The sequence below is a fragment of the Phoca vitulina genome, unplaced genomic scaffold (genome assembly GCF_004348235.1).
Source record: "Phoca vitulina isolate PV1807 unplaced genomic scaffold, GSC_HSeal_1.0 scaffold26, whole genome shotgun sequence".
Lineage (NCBI taxonomy): Eukaryota > Metazoa > Chordata > Mammalia > Carnivora > Phocidae > Phoca > Phoca vitulina.
This window is the reverse complement of record NW_022589729.1, coordinates 929,871-957,136: the sequence shown is the minus strand read 5'-3', so window position 1 is coordinate 957,136 and position 27,266 is coordinate 929,871. Positions and strand designations below refer to the sequence as shown.

The 27,266-nt window shown below is 43.6% G+C and overlaps 1 protein-coding gene across 3 annotated transcripts in view; it reads right to left on the bottom strand.

Moving 5' to 3' along the window:
* Positions 1 to 27,266, bottom strand: part of DDR2 (discoidin domain receptor tyrosine kinase 2) — a 189,050-nt gene that overhangs the window by 133,870 nt on the left and 27,914 nt on the right. The window contains exon 1 of one of the 3 annotated variants that reach the window (XM_032422047.1): positions 18,062 to 18,119. The exons of 1 other annotated variant lie outside the window; for it this stretch is intronic. The gene's annotated coding sequence lies outside the window, so the exon portion shown is untranslated. Of the gene's footprint in view, positions 1 to 17,541; positions 17,756 to 18,061; positions 18,120 to 27,266 lie in introns of those variants that run through there. One more of the 3 variants, XM_032422045.1, reaches the window with a different exon arrangement.

Sequence of the window (27,266 nt, the reverse complement as noted above, 5' to 3'; positions counted from 1 at the left end):
TTAAATAACAACCCAGATTAAACATAGACTAGGCCCTGAGGCCACACGGTTCCACTCTATCTTTACTCTCCACACTAGTGGTTAGTTTCAACTGACCACATCATTTGACACAGTAAAAGAATGTTTTTAATTTATCTTATCGAGTTTAAAGTTATGTTTGTTTTATGTTTATACATATTTTAACAACATCTAAATAATCAATTACTCTGAGGAGATGGAAAAAATTTTCCTATAAAATACGTCTATATATTGTTCAGTTTTGAGTAACATCAAATTGGATAATTGCAAGGGAAGATGTTTAGAGAGCTGAGTCTATCCCATCAGCACCTGCCTCCCATGAAAAGCCTGTTCCTGCATTTTCACCAAGGATAAGCAGCAGAGACTCCGCTCCTTCAGAAACCCATGACCAAAGCCACTCCTGCAGAATGTCTGTTCCATACAGCCTTCGTACCATTTCATTAACTTCCCAAAGCTCCCTACATCAGCATCAGCAAAGCTACTACCCAGGGGGTGGGGGCTGGCCAAGAGAATATCTTCTTTGAATATGGAACACTACTCACCTCACACTTGAAGCCACTTGCCTGGTCCTAAGAGTCATGGCTAGCTGCGGGGCTGGGAATTGCTGAGCTCTGATCAAAGCAAAGGACGTGGATTTAGGCATCCCCGTGCTTTCTCACCCCTGTCATCTAACCTTCATTTCTTCAGAAGAAAGTGTTTTAAGACCCCATGATCAGTGGGGTACATGTTCTTCCCTAATGCTTGTTGCCCGATCACTCAGTAGGAACCTCATTACATAGGGATGGATTTGAATGTATTTTGGGGTTTTGTTGTTGTTTTTAAGATTATTTATTTATTTATTTATTTGAGAGAGAGAGAGAACGCACAAGCAGGGGGAGCGGCAGAGGGAGAGGGAGAAGCAGACTCCCCGCTGAGCAGGGAGCCTGATACGGGATTTGATACCAGGACCCCAAGATCATGACCTGAGCCAAAGGCAGCCACTTAACCAACTGAGCCATCCAGGCGCCCCTGAATGTATTTTTGAATAGCATCATAGTACTTCTCCAATGGCTCTGAGGAACTGTGGCTGAGTAAATTTGGGAACGAATCGGGGATAACAGTTATGGCTTATGCTCCTACAAAGGGCTGGATTAAGAACCTTTAGAGGCTCCAAGCACTGAAGTCTTATAGCACCTTCCCCACTCCCACCCCGCCAAGTACTTTGTTATAAAAAACACTACTAAAATATAGCATGAAGTATAAGAACATTCAATAAAGTTTCTATTTTTTTATTACGACTTTTTCAATACTTCTTTGGAAAACCTAATATCAGCTTATTCTCAAGAGAAATTGGGAGGTACCCCGGCTCGTGCCTTAATCACCTTTGTGCAAAGCAACATCATGAGTGTATCTAGACTCTTCACGTGCACCATCTCCCTCAAAACCAGGACTCGTGTGTTACACACAGTCTGCAGATAACCAACGTGGGCCCATCTGTAAAGTGTCAAACTCTTTTTTTTCTATTTACCTCCCTAAGGACTTCACCAGACTTTTCCTTGCCCGGACCAACTCAAATGAGGACTTAGATCTTAAACACTGAAATCCCTTTCAAGATTCATACTACTTAGGAAGCTGGGCCTGAAAATGAGACCGTCCGCCTATTTCAGTGCTCCTGTTATCTCCCAGATTATCTGCCCAAGGCCCAAAGCTCCTGGGGATAGGATCACCGGGAAGTGCACAGTCATTACAAGTTTGCATGTGATTCATAGGATAACTTTAGACACTGAGTGTCTTTGAGTATCTATCGTAAGTGTTGGCAACTACATGATCAATTAGAAAATGAAAGTCAGGAGACTTGGGATCCTAGAGCTGGAACTTCCTATAGCTAAGCATACAGCACAGCAGAGGCCCCACTTTTTTCTGGAGGAAGTGGGGTGCCTGTGGACCTGGTTAGAGGGGCCGAAGTTAGCACCTTAAGTCATGAGAATTAGGGAGGCAAATAAACATCAGAAAGTTGTGAAGAGATAATAGGAAGACCATCGATCACCTTCTATCCTGCAAAAACAAAGTTTATCACCAAAAGCACAGCAAAAAGATTAGAAAGTAACTTTTCACACTCCTTTGAGGGACCCACATAAGTCTAGAATGTATATCCTAGCTTGATGTCCCTTTGGTAATGAATGGCTGAACAAAAGGTTTAAAATTTTTTTCACCTCAAAACATGGTAATAAGCAACAGTTAATTTGCTTTTTACAAGACACTAAATGTTCAAATGAGAATTTTTTAATAATTTTTTTAAATGAGGGGCACCTGGGTGGCTCAGTCGTTAAGTGTCTGCCTTCAGCTCAGGTCATGATCCCAGGGTCCTGGGATCGAGCCCCGCATTGGGCTCCCTGCTCCGCGGAAGACTGCTTCTCCCTCTCCCACTCTCCCTGCTTGTGTTCCCTCTCTCACTGTCTCTCTCTCTGTGTCAAATAAATAAATAAAATCTTTAAAAAAAAATAAATAATAATTTTTTTCAGTGAAAGGGGTTTCAGAGAAGACTGAGCACTACTGTGGGAGGGGAAGGTGAAAGGTGAGCACTTCTATTCCCAGAGGTCTGAGCAAACCCATGAAAGAAGAAGAAGCATGATCAGAAGAAAGACACTAGCTCTGTCCATTGTCAAGCCAGGAGAAGCCAAATCTGGTGCTGTATCCTGAAATGTGAATTGAGTCTCTGGGAATAACCATTCTCTACTTATTGCTTTTTAAAAAATTAGCCCTGTGTGCATTATATACCCAGGATACCAAGTGTTCACATGTGAGTTTATTCCTCCTCATTTGTACTCACGAAGACATTAATTAGTTCCTTTCTTCAATTTTCACAGCTCATGAGAAGCAGGAACTGATCCCAGTACTTCTGATAGAAAGCCCAGTGCTTACACCATTTCTCCATAACCTGGCTCTCTGGACATAATGATCTTACCAAATAACCAAGTAATAGAAATCTATTGAGCTCCTTAACATCCTCGAAGACTGCAATAGATGAGGCTTCAATTACAGCCCTCTAAGAATTTTCCCAGCAACAAATAACACTGTAATAGGCAAGTAATAAGATCTTAATAGAATATATATTGAGAGTTCAGCAAATACTTACGGATTATGCTACAAGGTGAGTTATAGAGATCACCTAAGACATGTTCCTTGCTAGACAATGTGATTGTGACCAAAAGAACTAGGGATTCCAAGAAGTAAGATCTGAGTTGGCCAGAGGATCTGAAACTAAGCTTGGCTTTTAGAGAAGGGCAGCATTGAGTGAACGTGAGAGGACAGAGGAGGATATTCAGAGCACATGGGATTGGGTGAGAACTGCAGGGAGACTGTAGTGATTGAAGACTTAGCTATAAAAGTGAAAAATGGGGGAGTGGGTGCTGGTATGGATAGTGATTAACATAACTGAACTAGAAGATAGGGAAATTTCATATTGCTTTTTATAGAGGAGAAAATTGAAATGCAGATAGGTTTAAAATATACTTGCACAAAGTCCAACTGCTAATAGGTGGCAGTTAAAATTAAAAATTCAACACCCAAAAAATGAGTAATCCAATTTAAAAATGGGCAGAAGATATGAATAGACCTTTTTCCAAAGAAGACATGCAGATGGCCAACAGACACAGGAAAAGATGCTCAACATCACCCATCATCAGGGAAATACAAATCAAAACCACAATGAGGTATCACCTCATGCCTGTCAGAATGGCTAAAATCAACAACACAAGAAACAAGTGTTGGCGAGGGTGGGGAAAAGGAAACCCTTGTGCACTGTTGGTGTGAACGCTAACTGATGCAGTCACTCTGGAAAATAATATGGAGGTTCCTCAAAAAGTTAAAAATAGAACTATCCTACAACCCAGCAATTACACTACTAGGTATTTACCCAAAGAATACAAAAATACTAATTCAAAGGGATACATGCACCCCGGTTTATAGCAGCACTATCTATAATAGCCAAACTAATGAAACAGCCCAAATGTCCATCGATTGGTGAATGAATAAAGAAGAGGTGGTATATGGATACAATGGAATATTTCTTAACTATGAAAAAGAATGAAATCTTGCCATCTACAATGACATGGGTAGAGCTAGAAAGTATAATGCTAAGTGAAATAAGTCAGTCAGAGAAAGACAAATACATATGATTTCACTCGTATATGGAATTTAAGAAACAAAACAAATAAGCAAAGGGGGGAAAAGAGAAGGAGAGAGAAAGTCAAACCAAGACTCTTAACTCTAGAGAACACACTGCTGGGCACCAGAGGGGGCGGGGGTTGGGAGGGATGGGTGAAACAGGTGATGGAGATTAAGGAGAGCCTGGGCTCTGATGAGCACCAGGTGATGTATGGAAGTGTTGAATCATTCTATTGTACACCTGAAACTAATATTACACAGTATGTTAACTGGAATTTAAAATAAAGACTTTTTTTAAAAAAAGGCTTACTCTTGGGGCACCTGGGTGGCTCAGTTAGTTAAGCATCTGCCTCCAGCTCAGGTCATGATCCTGGGGTCCTGGGATCAAGCCCCACATCGGTCTCCCTACTCATCGGAGAGTCTGCTTTTCCCTCTGCCCCTTCCCTCCCCCCGCTCGTGTGCTCGCTCTCTCTCACTCTCTCTCAAATAAATAAATAAAATCTTTAAAAAAAAAAAAAAAAGCTGGGGTGCCTGGGTGGCTCAGTCGTTAAGCGTCTGCCTTCGGCTCAGGTCATGATCCCGGGGTCCTGGGATCGAGCCCCGCATCGGGCTCCCTGCCCCGCAGGAAGCCTGCTTCTCCCTCTTCTACTCCCCCTACTTGTGTTTCCTCTCTCGCTGTGTCTCTCTCTGTCAAATAAATAAATAAAATCTTTTTTTTTGTAGTTTTTAATTTTATTATATTATGTTAGTCACCATACAATACATCATTAGTTTTTGATGTAGTGATCCACGATCCATTGTTTTCATATAACACCCAGTGCTCCATGCAGTACGTGCCCTCCTTAATACCCATCACCGGGCTAACCAATCCCCCCTCCTCCCTCCCCTCTAGAACCCTGTTTGTTTCTCAGGTCCATAGTCTCTCATGGTTCATCTCTCCCTCCAATTCCCCCCCCATTTTTCCCTTCCTTCTCCTAATAAATAAATCTTTAAAAAAAAAGCTTACTCTTTTAACCTGGCCTATCCCACTCTTTCTACCACACCATGATTTTAAGTGAGAATATTTGCATGTTACATTAAACAAAGTATTATCCTTCCAGGTGATAGTTATTATAATTTGAATGCTGTGAAAAACAGATTTCCCAAATATCTGCTATCAACCTGTTAAATTAGTCTTTATCAATCGTTTTAACCATTGATAGCAAGGATTTTGCCTCTGTTACCTTTAATAAATAAGATATGACTAAAGTTAGGGTACAATAGCAATAGTTATCTGAAAAAGAAAAACAATTTTTAAATAGAAATGCTTATCATGGGGTGCCTGGGTGGCTCAGTCGATTAAGTGTCTGCCTTTGGCTCAGGTCATGATCTCAGGGTCCTGGGATTGAGCCCTGCGTTGGCCTCTGTGCTCAGTGGGGAGCCTGCTTCTCCCTCTCCCACTCCCCCTGCTTGTGCGCTCTCTCTCTGTCAAATAAATAAATAAAATCTTAAAAAAAAAAGAAATGCTCATCATTATAACTATAATACAAGGTCTGCCTTCAAATAAAAAGGTAGCCAAGATGAAATCAAAATGCTAGAAATTTGGGATTTGGGACTTCATTCTTCAGAGCAGTTTTCAGTTCACAGTAAAGCTGAGCAGAAACTAGGGTGTTCTCATATACCCCTTACCCCCACCCCCCCAACACATACACACAACCTCCCCCACATCAATATCCTGCACCACCGTGGTACACTGTGGGGCTTGAACTCACGACCCTGAGATTGAGACCTGAGCTGAGATCAAGAGTTGGATGCCCAACCAACCAAGCCACCCAGGAGCCCCAACAGTGGTACATTTCTAACACTCAGTGAGCTTACATTGACACATCATTATCACCCAAAGTCCATAGTTGACATTAGGGTTCACTCTTGGTGTTGTACATTCTATGGGTTTGGCCAATGTTATAATGACATGTATTTACCATTTAGTATCATACGGAACAGTTTCACTGCCTTAAAAATCCTCTGTGCTCTGCATATTCATCTCTCCCTCCCCAATAATGCCCAACAACCACTCATCTTATTACTGTCTCCATAGTTTTGCCTTTTCCAGAATGTCGTAGAGCGGGAATCACACGGAATGCAGATTGGCCTTTTCAGATTGGCTTCTTTCACTCAGTCATATGCATTGAATGTTCTTCCTTGTTTTTTTCATGGCTTGATGGCTAATTTCTTTCCACTGCAGAATAATATTCCGTTGTCTGAATGGACCACAGTTTACCCATTCAGTTTATCCATTTGACAATTACAAATAAAGCTGCTATAAACATCACGAATATCTGAAGCAGGTTTCTGTGTGGACATACGCTTTCAATTCATTTGGGGAAATACCAAGGAGCATGACTTTTTAATCAGATGGTAAGAGTATGTTTAGTTTTATTAAAAAAAAAAAAAACTGCCAAACTGTCTTCCAAAGTAGCCATACCATTTTGCATTCCCACTAGCAATGACTGAGAGATCTTGTGCTTCCATCCACACCAGCATTTGGTGTTGTTGGTGTTCCGATTTTGGCCATTCTAACAGGTATGTAGTGGTAACTCATTGTTGTTTTAATTTGAAATTTTCTAATGACATATCATACTGAACACCTTTTCATATGCTTACTTGTTATCTGTGTTCTTCTTTAGTGAGATGTCTGTTCATGTCTTTTGCCAATTTCCTAATCAGATTATTCCTTTTCTTATCACTGAATTTTAAGCGTTCTTTGCATATTTTCGATAACCATCCCCTATCGGATGTGGGTTTGGCATATTTGCTGCCAGTCTGTGTTTTGTATTCTCATTGTCTTGACATTGTCTTTCACAGAGCAGAAGTTTCTTATTTTAATGAAGCCCAGCTTATCAATTCTTTCAAGAATCGCATCTTTCATAGGTGATGGGGATAAAGGAGCGCACTTGTCGTGATGAGCACGGGGTGATGTATGGAAGTGTCGAATCACTACATTGCACACCTGAAACTAGTATGATACAGTATGTTAACTAACTGGAATTAAAATTTAAAAAAAAAAAAAAGAAAGAATCACATCTCTAGTGTTGTGTCTAAAAAATCATTGCCATACCCAAGGTCACCTAAACTTTCTTCTATATTATCTTCTAGAGTTTTTTTAGTTTTGTATCTTACATTTAGGTCCATGATTCATTTTAAGTTAATTCTTCTGAAAGATCTATGTCTCAATTTATTCATTTTCTTTCTGCACATAGGCATCCAGTTGTTCCAGCACCATTTACTGAAGACTGTCTTTTCTCCATTGCATTGCCTTTGTTCCTTTGTCAAAGCTCTGTTGACTGTATTTATCTGGGCTCTCTATCCTATTCCATTGGTCTATTTGTCTATTCTTTCACCCACACCACACCAAATCAGTGCTTTGATTGTACCATATCGTCTGTGACTTCAGAGTAAGCCTCGAAATTGGCTGTCGGTTGTCTTTGTTCTTTTCCTTCGATATTGAGTTGGCTGTTCCGGGTCTCTGGCCTCTCCATATAAACTTTAGAATCAGTTTGTCAATATCCAAAAAATAACTTGCTGGGATTTACTAGGACTAGGATTTTGATTTCAAATTTTCTGTGATGTTATTTTAACATTCTCTCCCTAACAAACTCTACACAATGTAAACATCCTAAAAGTAGAACTATGTCTGTCTTAGGAACAATTATCTGCTCTTGAGTGTATTTAACTGCCACTGCTCTCTTCTTCAGATCAGCTTGTTCCCCAGAATTTCAAGAGGGTATGGCCTCAAGGACAAGTGCCAGCAGCCTTGTAACTTTCACCCCTCCTCTTAAGCTTTGTATGCCTCTGGTAAGGAAGACAATCCCAATAAAGAAGCTGGGACTGTCGCCGATCGTTTTATGGCTTATTGGCCTACATCAATGTCACCTTTACTGAGATCCAATACTATTTTATCTATTTCTGAAATTTTCTCTAGCCCCTGTCATAGGTGTCAGTTGTTCCCCAAGCTCCTAAGGACAGGGATGATGTCTTCTACTTCTAGATCCTTCATTCTCATTTTTCATATATTCAACAGATAATTATCGAATGTCTACTATGTCCAGGCACTGTACTAAACCTTAGTCTGAATCAGGCAGGCACTAAGTGCACAACAAAAAAATTTTAATGAATGAGGGACTCCAACCTGTAGGTATAGTACATTATAAACAATTTGAGGGCCGTAAATATGATTTACTCTTTTCTACCTCCATCATTACTAGTGTAGAACATAAAGTGGATATTTAATAAATACATATTGAGTAACTGAATGAAAAATGAAATGTAATACTAATACAAGATGTTAATAGGGAAGCTGTGTGCAAAGGGAAAGGGAGTGTGCAGGAACTCTGTGCTTTCTTCTCAATTTTTCTGTAAAACTAAAACTGCTCTAAAATATAAAGTCTATTAATTTAAAAAAAGAAATTATGAAAAATAAAATATTAAACTTTATATCTTATTTTTTGTATAACATCTGGCTCTGCTGATACTCACTATACAAGAACTATTTTTGAATTTCAGTGAAAATTTAAACAGCAAAATCTCATTAACCTAGTCCTGGATACCAATTTTCCAAATTGAATTTTGCCTGAATTCGTACTATTGCTCTGCAGAATGTAAAGGAGTGATTGTCTAAGGTAATGAATGATCATAAACATCTAAAATCTTATTGTTCTTCTTGGGTGCCTGGGTGGCTCAGTTGGTTAAGCCACTGCCTTCAGCTCAGGTCATGATCCTGGAGTCCCGGGATCGAGTCCCGCATCGGGCTCCCTGCTCAGTGGGGAGCCTGCTTCGCCCTCTGACCCTCCCTCCTCTCATGCTCTCTCTATCTCATTCTCTCTCTCAAATAAATAAATAAAATCTTTTTAAAAAATAAATAAATAAATAAATAAAATCTTACTGTTCTTCTTGATCACTAAAACCTAGAATAGCTCCTAGCAGAGAGTAAGCACATAATAACTATTTGCTAAGAAATAAATAAATGAATTCAGCAAAAACAGAGTTATGACAGAGCTTCCCAGAATGCTATAAAATTCATAATGGATAAAAAATCTGATTTTTTTTAAATCAGCTCCATTGGAGTAAAAGCATTATATCAGTGAGAAACTGCTTCTCTTCGATATGAGAGCTCGCCAAGATTTTAATTGTTTGATTCTTCTGAATTCATACAATGTTCAAATTTTTAAAGAAGAAATAAAAAAACTAGATTATTTGTCCATCTTTTTTTATGAATACATAAAAATTTATAATCAAGATACAAACAATAAACTTTAAATTTACACACATATACATATATGGCAAAGGAATTATTTTATATTTGGAACATTTTTTAATCAAAGCTATATATACTCATACGTTTATTTAGAAAAACAGCAACTCCCCTTTACTACTCCTTGACTTTCAAATTGTAGACATTATCTCTCTTTCACATACTCTTTGTCCTTTTTAATCCATCTCCCATCTCAATTTACTTTTGGTTGCCTAAGCCATGAAGACCCTAAAGACAATCTTGCATCCAGTAAATTTTGCTGGATTAGCTACCTATGAAATGCGTCCCAAAGGGCATGCCATCTTCATAGGCACGGAATTTTCCAGTATACAAAACTTCTTATACATTATCTTATCTGAACCTAAAAAGGAGGGGATAAAAACTCATGACGGAGACAGATGAGGACACTGAGGCCCAATGAGGTTAAAAGACTTCTAGAAAATCTAGAAAATGATGGTGCTGGGACCAAAACCTTACGACATATTCTTCTCCCTCACTACCTTTTGCACTCGAGGCTCTATTCTTCACATGCCCTCCCCTTCGACCCACACACCACAGTGCAGGTAGCATTAACCTCTGAGCAGTAGCTCCAAGGGACTCTGCCGACATTTCTTTGGCATCTGTCTAGGCACAAAATACAATCCACAAGACAGGTGAATGAGTGATCCACTGCAGACCCTGCCCAGTGTGTCCAGGAGAAGCCCAGCTGAACCCAGGGGCTTCAGAGTGAGTCTAAGCCCATTTTAGAACTTCTTTGCCTTTTCATTGCTCCTCCAAGACTCAGGGACACTTGGGCTGGGTAGGACCTGACCTTTCTCAGTGCTGGGAGGCCAAGGTGAGATTCCAGCTAAAAAGTATATACCCTGGGTGCCTGGGTGGCTCAATTGTTAAGCGTCTGCCTTCGGCTCAGGTCATGATCCTGGGGTCCTGGGTTCGAGCCCCGCATCGGGCTCCCTGCTCGGCGGGAAGCCTGCTTCTCCCTCTCCCATTCCCCCTGCTTGTGTTCCCTCTCTCGCTGTCTTTCTCTGTGTCAAATAAATAAATAAAAATCTTAAAAAAAAAAAAAAAAGCGTATACCCAGCCAAATGCTGGGATTCTCCATTGCTTGGAGAATTACAGAAACTTGAAAACATCAAGTAGTTCCACACAAAACAGAAAGGATAGAAAGCAAAAATAAGAAAGGAAATCAAAATAAGAAGAGAATTATTTTCAATCATGTCTGAATAACACAGGCTCAATCATAACAAATCCAAAGGCAGGCACATTGAATGAAAAGAGACGGAGAAAGTTGAGAGAGACCATCACTTTAGCCATTAGGTGATGGGTGTTCTGGTGAATGTCCCCGGACAGGCATCTGGACATCTTAGTTCCCTTATTAAGCTATGGTTATTTAAAAATGTTAAACAGAGTGTCTTACACTAATAGGCAATGAATAAATGCTCACAGAATAGAATAAAACCAAATAAAATAAAATGGAATTGCCGAGGGACCCCAGAACAACAAGAGAGAAACAGGTATGAAATTTCTTAGAAGTGTAGCTGGATGGGGAAGGGAGGTAGAGACTTGGGTGTGAGGAGAAGGAGGGGAAAACAGGTGAACATGAACAAGTCAAGGCCAGTTTGCCCCCCATGGTCCCTCCAGCTTGGAACCCTTGGTGGGACCAGTCCGTTATTGGAGAACTCCTACAGAAGCACAAAACGTGAATTTCTCTTTTGTTAGCTCATCTCTCCCTTTCCTGAATGCATTTTGCGTTCAGTTACAACAGCTTTCGTCACTGTGACTCATACTTCTCGTTGTAATAGGATTCTCTTTTCATGGTAATGGCTTCTAAACCTTTTCATTGTAACGGGATTAACTTGCCCAATGGACAACATCTAGTATTCCTTCTTCCCTACCTGCCAAAAACTGCCAATTCTCTTTTTCTTCTGGTGTCATGTGGACCCCAGGCCAAGTAATCCACTCTTGTGATCAGTTCCCAGTGACAAGATGGTATTGGGCACAGGTATGTCTCCAGTATTAGGGGAAAGGTTGGGTAAAGGTAAAGGTGCGGTGGGGGAAGGAGGATTGGGGGTGAGGAGATGACATGACGGCTGTCATTTCAAATCCAAAAGGGCCAATTTCCAACGAATCACATCCATGACCTAACCTAGATGTTCAAATGAAAGGAATCAATCCAAGATATCGGTCCCCAAGGGTCACGCACGGTGGGCCTGTAGCCCATGAGGAACCGATGATCATCTCAGAACAAGAGAGGCACCATTTACTGAGCATTCACTTTTTCGGAGCATGTGCCATGTGTGAGGTTTTGCACTGGCCTCCCTGAATATCTAACGGCACCTGTTTCTCCTAACAAATCTGTGATATGAGAAAAAGATCCAAGGAGATTGGGTATCTTGTCCCAGGTCATATGGCTAATAAGGGGTGGCCAAGCCAGAACTTGAACCCACGTCTTTTGCGCTGAGAGAGCACTTTGGTGTTGCTGGAAGAAGTGGACTTGGGCAGGTGAATGTTCTTCACCGAGGAATGGGCCATGGGAAAACAAGGAGAACCAAGCAGCAGCACTGAACTGAATATAAATTATCCGCATTGACCTCATCTAGTTACATGTACAACATCACGCCGAGTGCTTGCAGGTGGCATTTGTAATGCCCATTAAATGGGAATTATAATCCTGATTTCACAGAGTGGGAGACTGAGACTTAAGGGGTTTGAGCAGGTCGCCCAGGGTCCCAGAGTGGGTGAGCTCAGACTGGGATTGGAAGTCAGGTCTGTCTGACTTCACACTGAAAAGAGTGTGAGTCCTTGACAAGCTTCCATGTAAGGGGAAAAGCAAGGTTGTATACATCATGAGGAGGTCTGCAGGAAGCTCACAGAAGGCAACCAGAGAAGGGCGGCACTAAGAGTTAAATTCTTTATAGGATGATGGCCAAGGGGGATGTAGTCCGGGCTGGTTTCTCCCCGCAGCCTGCCCTTCATCCGTGCCAAGGAGTGGCTGAGGCGACAAACGTGGATATTTACCAGGAGAGGTTCACAGTAGAACCACTTTGGGAACACTTCAAAGTACTGGTTCCCAACCCCCAAATGGAGATACTCTGACGTAATGGGTCTGGAGGTCTTTAAGTTCCACCGAGGTTTCTAATTTACTGGGGAGCAGCCCTCGCTGTGGATGGTTGCTGAATTCAGAGACATTCTCGGATGCCTGGGGATGTTGGGCACATTTCTGGACTGAGTCATCATCGCTGCAAGAGAGTCGATTCATATGGTGCACGGCCTCCAACAGGGCAAGGGGCATAAAGAACCCAGTGTGTCTGCACTCAGACGGTCACCATTCAGGTGAGCTGGCATGGGACTTCAGCATGGCTGTGGAGGTCTGTTTTTTTAAATGGGGGTGAGCTTTCTGGATGCCAGTGAGACATGTGTTTGGGTTGCGTGTCTGAGGTGAGGGTGATGTAAAATTCCTGAAAGTGGATCTCATAAAGGAGCTTGAGAAGCATGTCTGAGAATGAACACTAATTTAGGATGGTGTGATGTTAACCAAAGGTGGGGGGGCAACCACTCTCATTTTTCAGCATGTCTATTAGAAATGCAATCATATGGAAAAGTCTGAACTATATTCTTTATGTGTGATGGGTAATTCATCTGACTTAAAGTCCAGGGAGGGACTGTAGAAGAAGAGAAGACAGTTCACAGAGAGGCTGGAGGATAGTGGGGGCTAATGGGGCTCCTTTGGATGATGCTCCCACTCTGTGCTCAGACACCATCTAGGAAAAACTCAGTTTCCTCCACTCGTGCACTCACAATACTTCCGACACCAGCTGTGTGGGTTTTCCGCACCCAGAAACTCTTGACACAAACTGCCTGGAGTTGGTGCAGACCCCTCAGGTGAAGGGCTCAGTCCCACAAGACTCTCCCCCTCTAGTGCAGACATCAACTGCACACAGTAGGTCTACAACTTCTGTCTGAATTGGCTACAAATCAGAGGTTCCCACCACCCCCTCCTTGGATTTGATCATTTGCTAGAGCAGCTCACAGAACTCAGGGAAAACCTTTATATTTACCAGTTTATTATATAAAGAAGGATATGGGGGTGGCTGGGTGGCTCAGTCGTTAAGCGTCTGCCTTTGGCTCAGGTCATGATCCCAGAGTCCTGGGATCGAGCCCCACATCGGGCTCCCTGCTCGGTGGGAAGCCTGCTTCTCCCTCTCCCACTTCCCCTGCTTGTGTTCCCTCTCTCGCTGTGTCTCTCTCTGTCAAATAAATAAATAAAATCTTAAAAAAAAAAAAATAAAGAAGGATATGATAAGAGATACAGATGAATAGCCAGAAGAGATACATAGGTGAGGTCTGGGAGGGTCCCGAGAACGGGAGCCTCTGTCCCTGTGGGGTCGGGGCGTGCCACCCTCCCAGTATATAGATGTGTTCACCGACCCGGAAGCTCCCCAAACCACATACTTTGGGGATTCTCATGGAAGCTTCATCACATAGGCATGATGGATCATTAACTCACCCTCCAGCCTCTCTCCTCTTCCTGGAGGACAGCAGGTGGGGCTGAAAATTCCAGGCTTCTAATCAGGGCTCAGTCTTTCTGGTGACCAGACCCTATCCAGGAGCCCCCCCAGAGTCACCTCACTAGAACAAAGGACATTCCTATCACCCAGGAAATTCTGAGGGATTTAGGAGCTCTGTGTCAGGAACCAGAGTCAGAGACCAAAGCCTGGAACCAAAATGCCCCCAGTGCTCTTATCATGCTCTTAGAAAACGAGGAGGACTTTGGGATCCCTGTGCCAAGAGCCAGGGGCAGAGACCAATACGCATATTCTATTATCTCACAGATACAGATGCTGTTGGAAGTTTCAATTTGAGGATTCTTAGTAAAAGATTCTGAAAATGCCTTCCCCTGCTTTCCTTACCTTTGGTGTTTATAAAGCAAGCAGATCTGGACCCGAAGCAGAGGCAGGGCCCTCCCCACTGCCCGTTGGCCCGCCTGCCCCACCCCCTGGAGCGGCTGCATTCCTTCTGACTACAGGCACAGAAAGGGAAACGCGAAGTAAATGACCAGGTGAGATGCACCTGCCCGGGACAAGAAAGTCTTGGGTCAAGGATCTACCCTCAGCTAGACATGAAGCTCCTCAAAAGCCGATCTCCTTTGAGGAGAAACCAAGGGACAGCTCCTGACTACACTCCCCTCTTGGTTAGAGGGGGTGCGGACCGAAGCAGGGGATGCCCAAACAACATGGTGTCCTCCAGCCCCCCACCACTTTCCTTGGGTGAGGAGTAATGGCCAAGCCAGGCCACCAGAGGGGAGATTCAGAAAGAAACCCTGGAAATATTCCCCAGGAGGAGGGATGGCCTCCACCCAAAGGAGATGGACGTGGGGACTGGGGCCTCCCATTTCAGAGTTGTATACACAGCCAAATACAGCCGCCCTCCCGCCAACACAAGCCCTGGCTGCCACAACCAGCATGGCAGAGGCCGCCCCACGTTGCGTTCCAGGGTTTAGAATGATCATCATTATCAGAACGGGTATGGTTAAGCCCTTCCCAGGCTCCAGAACTCATTCATATCCAATATCTCTTCAAACAATAATACTGAAAAATATTGCCCTTATTCCCACATAATAAATACAGAGGCCAAGGTGCAGGAAAGGAAAGCAACCCTGCCAGGAGTAAAAAGTAGAGCCAGAACCTGAACTTGGTTTTTCTGACTCTAAATCCCAGGCTCCTTGCATAACAGAGTTAAGTATTTTCCAAGCGCACAGAGATGCCCACCTGCAGCCCCCTTCTGGCACCCGGATAAACACTCAGCCACGTGCAGAGACCCGATCTCCACGAGACAATCCCCGCTGCCCCCTCGCCTGATACCTTCACCTCCTGGTCATGGAGGGAAATGTGGAATTCGACTGGGGAAGTAACCAAATGTGTGTGTGGAGGAGTGAGGGGGGCACTATCGCCTCGAGACGTGAAGCCCAGATTTTAGCTCTCATCGCAAGAAGACGGTCTTGGGTAACAAAGTGAGGATACAGAGGGTGAATGAACTTAGTGAGCCGATCGCTTTGCAATGTATACAAATATCCAGTCATTACGTCCTATGCCTCAATTTAAAAAAGTAAAATGCAAATGATTTTTTTTTTTTTTAAAGGGCACAGGTTTTAGAGTCAGGCGTACATGAATTTCAAGCTGATTAGCTGCACTTCCTTGAGCAACTCTCTCCACTTTGCTAAGCCTTAATATCCTTACTTATAAAAGAAGAATTGTCTTACAGAAATGTAAAAATTCATCAAACATATAAAGAAAGTTCTGAATGTGAAGCCCGGTGATAGTAAGTACTCAGATGTTAGCTTCTTTATTTTCTACACACACACAACCAAATAGAGTTCATCCTCGACAAACAGGGGTTTGAACTGTGTGGGTCTGCTAATCCAGATTTTTTTCAATAAATACAGTACAGTACTGCTAATGTTTTTTTCTCTTCCTTATGATTTTCTTGATAATATTTTCTTTTCTCTAGCTTCCACTACTATATAAATACAGCATATAATGTGCACACATATGCATGCATGTAGCATACAATCTACGTGTTCACCAACTATTTGTTATCGGCAAGGCTTCTGGACAACAGTAGGCTATTCAGGGGCGCCTGGGTGGCTCAGTCGTTAAGCGTCTGCCTTCAGCTCAGGTCATGATCCCAGGGTGCTGGGATCAAGCCCCGCATCAGGCTCCCTGCCCTGCAGGAAGCCTGCTTCTCCCTCTCCCACCCCCCGGCTTGTGTTCCCTCTCTCACTGTCTCTCTCTGTCAAAAAAATAATAAAATCTTAAAAAAAAAAAAAAAAAAAAAAAAAGTAGGCTATTCATAGTTAAGTTTTGGGGGACTCAAAAGTTAGACGTGAATTTTTGACGGTGTAGCAGTCGGCGCCCTGAACCCCTGTTGTTCAAGGCTCAACGGTATGACCATAGATGCCATGAGCTGATGAACCACCATTAGCATCCTCCCGTCAAGTAACTAAGGTCCTTGAGGGGACTTGTTCATTAAAGTGCCTCCATTATCTCAGCCATGAAACGAACAAGAAAGTAGAGGCAGGTGTGGAAGGAGCACTAGATTGGCAGCAAAGAAAGCCCCAATTTCATTTCCAGGCCCAATACTGGAGCCCCACCACCACGCTGTGCGTCCCTGATCTTGTCAGTTCCTTGCTACCATTTCTGACATCTGCAAAATGAGGGGCCAGATGGGTCTCTCAAGCTCTTCCCGGAGCTCTAACTCTGCGTTCCTCTAGGGAGAGGACGCAGAAAGCAGTCGGCAAAATGGTGCTGACCCCCCACTGGCTTGAATGGTGTGAGCTCCCTCCCGCCTCAAACCGCCAGCTGGCCAGAGAGTTTCAGCCACTTGGAAAAACTCTCTTTCTCCCTGGATGGGACTCTGGAACCTCGGCCAGGACGCAGAGGTCCCAACTGCAAACTGTCCCAAGTCGTTGGATAACAAAGGGAAAGGCACCCCGGGCCAGCCAGGCAGGGTGGAAAGTGCCCCCTCCACGCAGGCCCCCTCCGAGCCACCCCAAACCTCACGGTGAAGGCACCCCTCGTCCCAAGTTGCCCTTCGCACAAGGAAGTCAGCGACACTGCTGAGAAAACGAAAGTACAAAAAGTTGTCCTCTCCAAAACTCGGGACCCTCAAACGCCACTACTAAACGCCTAAAAACCTTGCTCCCCCTCTCCGCTTTGTCCATGCCGAAGGAAACCAGCTCTGCAATCAGCCTGTCCTGCCTGCCAACAGTTTCAACCCTGCTAAGGCTGTTTATTGGACCTTGCAGCTCCATGGATTCGTCTGTTTTGCTCCCATCTTCTTTGGTTTAGTGTTCTTTATTCTTCCCTCTGTAAATATAAATCCAGGACCACCCCCCACCCGACAAAAAATGTGAGATCTTAGATTTCTCGAGTCTATGGTGCCCCACTCCCTTCCCTTCCTCGCCTGGCTTGAAACCCCCTTCTGCCTCCTTTTTAAAACTTTTCCTGAGACATCAGAAGCATATTCAGAGCTTTCGTTTTTAGAAAAGAAAAAAAAAAAGGAAAGAAAAACAAAAACACATAACTTACGTTCATCCAGAAGTACACAGATTTGGAAAGAAGAAAACAGAGTTATAATCCACTACGTGCCCCCCAACCCCCCAAAAAAAAGAATTTGTTGTGAAACGCTTCTTTTTCTACTTTGCCGGTGAAGGAGCCCGGCAGTAGGCATACATCCACAGGCTGATGCAAGATGCTTTGAGAGAAACCTCACATTCTGAGGATTCCTGGGAGAGCGCCAGGGATCCCAGCATCCAATATATTGCACATTTGGTTTCAATTAGGAAGGGGGTTGGGGAGGGAAGAAGGAAAGTCACCAATCAGAGCTGTTTTCTGTTTAGAGACTATTTCTTTTGACCCAAGGGACCACGGGCAAAGCTATAATTTACAGCAAAACCCATTCATAGAAGAAAAAATATGTATAACCATAGGACAGAATTAAAGACATAGCTCTCTTCCGCCTTGTCCCCACCACATCCATCCCCAAGCCCTCCCCCACCACCTAAGACTTGGTCCCCACCCTGTGCCCCCCCAACCTCATTTTTCTTACTTGGATTGAAGTTATAAGCACAACTTAAGGTTTGGATTCTCTTCCAGTTGAAATTTCCAGGACAGTTGGGTCACACACATGGAGTTGATCTTTAGTGTTTTATCCCTGAAAGCCCAGAGCTGAGCCCTCCCCCAAAAAGATTTGACTTAATCCCTCCCCCCACTCCCTCTCCCACCAAAAAAACTGGACAGTTTGCGGGTCTAGGATTCCTATTTTTTTCCACTCAATTCCCAGTTGGTTGTTGCCTCTGAGGGTCTATGGCTGTCCTGGATTCGTGCTGCCAGATGGAAACACAAGCGTGTACAAGGACTTTCAAAATTATTTTGAAAACCTTTTTTTTTTTCCTTTTTCCTCCTTTTCCCCTCCTCCTATCCGTGGCCATGGCCAGAGATCATGTGAAAGGGGAGTGTTGGATGACAGGGAAAAGCCCTTCCTCGGCAACCTCAAAGATACCTAATAATCTTCTCCATCCATCAAGGCTCCTCTCCTTAACCCTTCTGAGCCCAGGTCACTTCTGACCAAACCCGGGCTTTGGCCACCCTGGAGGTCCTGGTTGTCTGTGAGCACAGGGAAGGCAGGGCAAGCGGAGACTCAAGGTCAAGGGATCTGTGGAGGAGGGTAGATGGCAACAGAGAGTTGATGAAGACCTAACCCACCCTTGAGAGGTGGCCCCCTCCCAGGGAGACTTCCTTCCCCTGGGCTCTCGAGCTATAACCATCTCTTCTCTGCTGGTGCATGGGCAGCCACTCTGGTATTGCATAGCCCCTGAGAGGAGCGAGAAAAGAGGCACACAGGAAAAGGAGAGGGAAAGGGGACCGTGGAAGGACATTCTCCCAGTAAGTGTGGAGCAGAAGATACTTCATAAGAGGGATGGGGAGGGAGGAGACCTCCACCAGGATGGCCAGGAAGAGCCATGCTGTCAGTGGTAAGTCCTCCCAAGGCCCTTACGCTCAGTCAGAAGGTGGCCACTCGTGGCTGTGCCTCACACAGAAGAGGACACGGAGAAGCTGGAGGTGGCTCAGAGGGCAGCCACAGAGAGGACCATGGGCAGAAAACAAGACCCAAGAGAAAAAACTAGAACTGGGGCTATTTTACAAAGAGGCGAGATCAACCTCGTAAGAAGGCTCTTCTTCAATTAACTTTGAAATTCTGAGGTCAGGTCTAAGGGTGACTCAGGCCAGCATGCTTGGCTTGACTCAGTAAATGTATATGGAGCACTTAGGGGCACTTGGCTGGGTGCTTGCTTAAGACAACTCCAGATATCTGGTTATAGAAATGGTCCTAGAATCCTCCGCAAATATCTCTGTCTATAGTAGTTTCCCTCTTTGGCATTACCGTAAAGAACGCACCCATAGGATGACCTATAATTTCACAGATGTGGTAAGACCACAGGTCAAATGTGGAAAACAGGGTAATAATTTCATAAATCGGGAACCTAATAAAGAAGAGCTACCTATAAGGATGTATCCCCAATCACCAGTATCTAAGGTGGTTCTGCTCCATTGGCAGAATTTTTTGTCCACATGTGTGTACAACTAGGATGCCAGCGTGAGCCAGTGATGGTGCTTCCAGAGCCCAGACCCGGCGGTGTGCGTTGAGGCAGGACGGGCAGCTCTGTCAGGTGTCCACTGGCCTGTGGACCAAGCAGGCTCCTGGGAAGAATCAATTCACTGGTGAAGAGAGTACCAAGGGGCGAAAGACAGTCCCAAGTGCAACAGAGCTGTGTCAAAAGTGAGGAGGAGCTCTAAGGAAAACACCATGTCTATCACTCAGGTTATTCTCGGCCGAATCTGGGGTCTAACCTTGAACTCTAAGAAGATGCTACCAAAAAAATTAAAAAAAAAAAAAAAAAAAAGAAGGCAAGGAAAAGCTGAAAGTGATGTTTTACCAAAATATTTGGGGGACATTTAAAGCATTAAGAGGAATTATCAGATTGAAGCCTCCTTTTCTGGGAGACAGTTCAGGTTGGGGGAGAAGGGTATGTTTCCTCAGGCCTGACGACAGCCATTGCTACAGGAAGCGTGGCTGGAAGGAAAGAAAAGGCAAATGTCACTTCAAAGCTGAGAGGAGTAATTCGTGGAGTACACAGAAAAAATTTCTTGGAGACTCTCAGACCTATTTGATAGAGTTTTAAGTAAGGCTGAAATTCCTAAAATTGTGGCAACAGATGTGAAGAAATACCATTTTGTTACTCTTGTGTGAACAGATTTTGCCCCGTGGTTTGGCTGGGAAACATGAGTCATTGCAATCAGAATTACTTATGTTGCACGGGAGGTAATACATCCTAGTTACGAGGGCTGTTTTACATTAAAAATGAATTACTACCAAACAGTATAGAATTCCACTACCTGGACTTTACTAAAAATAGGAGAGATCTATCTGGAATGGGCAAGATGCAGTATTAATTAGAAGTAAGGAAATGTGCAAGATGACTTTTCAAGATCTCTTCTAGTCTACAAGCCAAAGTTCAAGTAAATACAAGTGTTAAAAATTGAAATAACTATGGTATTCCTGTGTCCAAATGGCCAAGGGTTGGACACCTTTGTGATGCTTTAGGAAATAAAATAGAAGATGGAAGTAGAGTGTCACTAATTTCGTTTAAGACACACACACACACACACACACACACATCTTAAAAGACTATAGGAGTAGTCACAGAAACCGAACCCAATTGGTATATTTAAACTTCACAAGGAATTAAAAGTACAAGTTAGCCCCCCGTAACCTAGTTCCTATTTAACCGCTTTCTCTCCTCACCTCTGTCTCTCTCTCCTTCTCTCTCTCTCCTGCTTATCCCTATACATCTTGCTTTAACCTATTGTTTTCCAGCAGATCAGGGTTTTCTGATTCTTTTCATATGTTACTGAAGATGGTTACCCTAAAATGATGCCTTAGCTCTCAAATGTATAGCTCCTTACTTTATTTTTTTAAGACTTTGTTTATTTATTTGAGAGAGAGAGCACAAGTGAGGGGTGGGCAGGAGTAAGGGCAGAGGGAGAAACAGGCTCCCCGCTGAGCAAGGAGCCTGACTCGGGACTCGATCCTAGGACCCTGGGATCAAGACCTGAGCCGAAGGTAGTGGCTTAACCGACTGAGCCACCCAGGCGCCCGTATAGCTCCTTATTTTAAGCGAATAGGAGAGAATGACTAGCATTATTGAAGCCCAGTTCCAGAACCTTGAGAGGAAGAATTTGATTAGTCAGGTGTGTTTCATGTACTCATCCTCTATTTCTAAACTGGAAGGCCATGGGTCATGACATAGGAATACCACTCATTCCGCTCACAAGGGGGTCAGTTCTCAGAAAAACAGTGTCATACGTTAGAAAACAGGTCAAATTATCTGCTGCATTGATAATTAACAAAGCCTGACAATCCCTGGATTTTAAAGAAATTATACCTCACCAACGAAAATCAGAGAACGCTGTATACAATGGAGTCACATGGTATTTAAGTACCAATTTTAGAACCTAATCCTTAAAGTAAGATGCCTTGTTATTGGTTAATCTGTCCACAATAGACAAATCCATTGCCATATATTAAGTATAAAAGCTTAGTTTTTTAAAATCGACATGGAGGAAATCTTGTAGGCAATAGAAATACTTTGGTTTTCTTTAAAGCAGAATGGTCTAAATGTCCAGGCAGCTGCATATAGACTTTCCTTTGGTTTTTTCCTGAGTTTAGCTCATCATTTGAGAATCTTAGTATGTTTAAGAATTATCCTATAGGGGCGCCTGGGTGGCTCAGTCGTTAAGCATCTGCCTTCGGCTCAGGTCATGAACCCAGTGTCCTGGGATCACACCCCACGTCGGGCTCCCTGCTCAGCGGGAAGCCTGCTTCTCCCTCTCCCACTCCCCTGCTTGTGTTCCCTCTCTCGCTGTGTCTCTCTCTGTCAAATAAATAAATAAAATCTTTTAAAAAATAAAAAATAAATAAATAAAATTAAAAAATAAAAAAGAATTATCCTATAAAGCTATGTCCATAGAAGCATGAATACTGTCTTGGTGAGTAATTTGAAGGTCTTTCAAAGATCATCTTAACTCTAAGAAATTTTTCCCTTTCTGGGCTGGGTTCTAACCCTAAGGCTACCCGATGCTTCTCTTATGTGACAGACATTAGTAAACAATGATCCGAGTTCAAACTCCTAGTAAGCAGAGCCACCTTGGACAAGTCACTAACTTTTTCATCTGTAAGATGGGGGATAATACCAACTGACAACTCACAGGGTTGTGAGGATAAAATGAAAACAGGGGAGAATAATTTATTGCACTTTTACTATATGCCAGGCACTCTTCTAAGAACTTTAACTTCTTATTTCATTTCTCATGAGAACTTTATGAAGCAGGGGAAGGGGGGGTACTATGATTTCCGTTTAAGGAAACTGATGATGCACAAAAAAGTTAATGTGCCCAAGGTCATAGCTGGTGGACCTAGAATATGTGTGTGCATTATATGTGCTTTGTTGACAGGAAAGTGTGTGTGTTTATGTGCTGGGGAGGAAAGATGTAGGGAGGGTAGGAAAGAGTCCATTCGTTTGGGGCGCCTGGGTGGCTCAGTAGGTTGAGTGTCTGACTCTTGATTTCAGCTCAGGTCATGATCTCCGGGTGGTGAGATCGAGCTCCATGTCAGACTCTGTGCTGAGCGTGGAACCTGCTTAAGATTCTCTCTCCCTCTCCCTCTGCCCCACCCCACCCCATCCCTGCTCATGCTCTCTCTAAAAAAAAAAAAAGTCAATTCTCAGTTTTTCAGGGATGGAAGTCTTATTATCCATATGGAGGATCATTTACACCATTTTCCTTCCCATCCTTTTTCCCCCTGAAGCCCGCCTTTGTGTCACTGTTTCTTAATACATGCACTAGAGAAAGAAATGAGAAATTTTTAAAAAATAAAATCATTCTGCCTGTGACTCTTGCATGGATGAGCTGAAACGTCAAGTGAAGAGGAAGTTGAGGTTCATGGCCAAAGTAAGGTTCTTACTTGCCTGTGTTGTTAACAATGCCACATATAATAGTTCACGGTTGGAGCAATGCTTCCATAGACATGACTTCATCCGACCCTCAGACAGCCCCAGTATGTACTCAGTGCAGATATTAATATCCTCATTTTACAAATAAGGAAAATGAAGCGCAGGGAAGTAACTTCCTTGAGGGTTTTTGCTGGTGAACGGCAGAACCTGAGTTTGAATCCACATCTGCTGAGTCTCACTGCTCTTTCTGCCCATTTGGCATCAGCCACGAACCTTCTCAGAGCCTCTGGACTTGATGGACCCCGACTCTAGTGAACTAGGTTATCTGGTTTCCCTGCCTGCCTGGCTGTTCTTCCAGTTCCTTTTTCACCATGGAGCCAGAACAACAAATCCTCACCTCGGCAGAAATTCTGAGATGCCTGGTATAAAAACCGGGCAGGGAAACTCAGAAGCATAGCCCAGCTTCATTTCCCGAAGGAGAGTGAGGGCTACCAGAAGAGCTTTTAAAACAAAGACATTCACATCCTCCTCCTTGGAACGTAACGCTTCTCCAGGCTACAGTCTGGGAACCTAAACTGTCCTTGTCAGATAAGAAAGCAACCTACTTTTTTTTTTTTTATGTTATGTTAATCACCACACATTACATCAGTAGTTTTTGATGTCGTGTTCCATGATTCATTGTTTGCGTATAACACCCAGTGCTCCATGCAGAAGGTGCCCTCTTTAATACCCATCACCAGGCTAACCCATCCTCCCACCCCCCTCCCCTCTAGAACCTTCAGCTTATTTTTCAGAGTCCATCGTCTCTCATGGTTCGTCTCCCCCCCCGGTTTCCCCCCCCTTCATTCTTCCCCTCCTGCTATCTTCTTTTTTTTTTTTTTAACATATAATGTATTATTTGTTTCAGAGGTACAGGTCTATGATTCAACAGTCTTACACAATTCACAGTGCTCACCATAGCACATACCCTCCCCAATGTCCATCACCCAGCCGCCCCATCCCTCCCACCCCCCACCACTCCAGCAACCCTCAGTTTGTTTCCTGAGATTAAGAATTCCTCATTATCAGTGAGCTCATATGATACTTGTCTTTCTCTGATTGACTTATTTCACTCAGCATAACACTCTCCAGTTCCATCCACATTGAGAAAGCAACCTACTTTTAAGTGTCCCCAGGGAACAGGATCCCTCGACAGCCCGAGTGTTTAGCAACGCTCAGTGTCGGAAGTTCTGCTTTGTATCTGCCCTGAATCTCGCTTGCTGCCGCTGGTACCATACGCCTGCCCGCGGTGTGTGTGAAAACACCCTCAGCTCTTCATACATGAACGTGCACGTATTTCAGACAGAGTGGACTTGGAGCAGCGCTGTGATTTTTTCATGCTCAGACCCAGTTTGGAGCAATCATCTTATACATAATGATAACCTGCCTCATGAAATCTGAAGACCCTCAGCTGCCTCACTTCCGGGCTGGGGCTTTTCCGGCACCTGGGAAAGAAACAACATAATCCCCACTGACTGTCCTGTTAGGGATCTAAGAAACTTGGAAAATCAAAGGATTTTTAGTTATGTGAGTCTTGCTTTTAGGGGTTCATCCTCCCTTCCTCATGTGTCTCGAGGGCATCAGGAAGTCTGAGAGGTTAATATCTGTGAGTTCCTCTTGGGAAGGAGCCTCTATATAGTTATTAAATATTACTTTATCTTCTAAAACATCTCACTTTAGAGACTTTGTTTGCTTCATGTCCTATCATTCAGCTCTCAATGCATAACTCCATCCCATTGCCCTAAGTTACACCATAAACACCACCTCTCTGTTTCTAATACACAACATATTTCAAAGCAGAAAGGAATTTATAGCGCCAATGTTATTTTTCCATGTACAATTCCAGTTTGGAACGTCCAGCAGTGCTCAAATTGCCTTTCAAGATAAAGACCAGATCCTGATTCAATGTAATCCTTGTGTGCTTCTGGGAAGACTCAGATGCTAGTCTTCTGGATGGAATCTGCATTCTCCAGGGCCCTTCACGCCCCCGAGAGAAACCACTACTACCAAGCCAGGCTCCATCAGAATTCCGCAGTGGCCTCTTGCCAGACTTCTCACAGCCAGTGAGGCAAGATTCAGTTCTGGGACCCGTGCAACATAAAGCAAGGGCAAGTCCTTCTACCCTGACCTCAGGTGCATCGTAAGCTGCAAGGAGCCTTGAAGGTCAACCAGCCCAGCCCCCTTGTCTTATCGCTGAGTCTCAGCACAGTTAAGTGACTTGTCTGAGGTCACACGATACAGAAAGGGAAAGCACAGCATCAAACCCATCTCTCTTGAGTCCCCGTCCATTAGTCTTCCCCAAACATCATGGAGTTGCACAAAATGCTTTTTATTTTAAACATTTCAGAGATTTGAGGCCAACAAAATAAACAGGAAAAAATAGGCAAAGCATTCCCAGACCAATGGAGGGTTCGGGGAGTGGCCAGATGGGAATGGAGTGTGCAGAAGATCACCCCATGGGATGTCAACAGGCTCTGAGAACGCAGATCAAGTCCTTCCAATCTCTCATTCTTTGCTTAGCCTGTGGGAAGCCCATTCAACAGAATGAAGGTTAGAGGTAGAATTTTTTTTTTTCCACAAGAAAGCTGGAATAAACTTGAGAGACATCTGGCAGAGAAGAATGGAGAAATGGGTCCTGAGTCTTCATCCTTCCCACGCTCTATAGTGGAGGCCCCTGGATCCTCACCTGCAGACTCAGTCTCACTCCCTTCCCCCACCTCATTAGAATCAATCCCAGCTGGAGGTGGGAGGATCCAGCTAGTCTGTCTGGGATTAAAGACTTACATCTGGTCATGGCCCCGATTCCAAGTTTTATCAACATTCCCGAGGCCCAGGATAGTAAATACTTATAGATCGGCTCAATCCACAGTGACCTCAGTATGGCCCCTCCCTTATAGGGGTGGACTACCAGAATCTGTGTTTATATTAAATAACCTCCACTTCCATGGCCATAATTGAAGGGACCAGGATTAGACAGCTGATCCAAGCTGTTTTTTGAATTATATTTCATAGAATGCAAGAAACTGTTTCATAACACTTGAAATTGGAGCAAGGGGTTGCAAGTCCAGTCTAGGCTAGTTTCATGGAAAGAAGAGATATTGACTCTAAAACAGTAAGTGGTAATTCCTCTGCATGACATGGACCATCAAGGCAAGGAATGCTGGTCTATGGAAGAAAAGAATGAAGTCAACGTGACATGCAGAAAATGCAAAAGCAAGTGAGAATCCTGACCATTTTCTAGTTCCCAGTCCTAAGGTCTTCCCAAGGTCAGTATGCTCTTCTTATTCTTGGATCCCATAAGACACTCTGCATCCTTCTAATGCGTTCCCATGTGCTCTTTAAACTATGTCAGGTGGGCTTCTGTAACTTGAAATCACACTCCTTTCAGATTTCTGTACAGGCACCTCTTCTAGTAAATTAACAGAAGGTTGTTATCCTTATTCCAATTACAACAGTCAAGGAGTCCAGCTCAGAGACTCACAGAGGCATGCCCAGTAACTGTGGCTATCTATTGACGAAAGACTTCCTTGCCTGGATCCCTGAGTAATACCTCCCTCTTGAGTTCTTGTGCTGAGGTCTACTTTTACATCCGTCTAGGATCCAGTCAGGAAAACAGACCCCACGCTAGGTATTTCAACGGAGAGATTTAATCAAAGGAACTGGTCCCACAGGTGGTGGAGGGCTGACTAATCAGAAATAATAATGGCACAACATCCACAATAGCCAAACTATGGAAAGAGCCAGATGTCCACCGGCAGATGAATGGATAAAGATGTAGTATATGTATACAATGGAATACTACTCAGCCATCAAAAAGAATGAAACCTTGCCATTTGCAACGGTGTGGATGGAACTAGGCGGTATCATGCTAAGTGAAATATGTCAGTCAGAGAAAGACAAATATCATATGATTTCACTTATTTAAGAATTGGAATTTAAGTAACAAAACAGATGAACATAGGGTAAGGAAAGGAAAAATAAGATGAAAACAGAGAGGGATACAAACCATAAGAGACACTTAACGCTAGGAAATAAACTGAGGGTTGCAGGATGGGGTGGGGGGAGATGGGGTAACTGGGTGATGGGCATTAAGGAGGGCATGTGATGTGATAAGCACTGGGTGTTATATGCAACTGATGAATCACTAAATTCTACCTCTGAAACTAATAATACACTATATGTATTTGAAATTGGAGCAAGAGG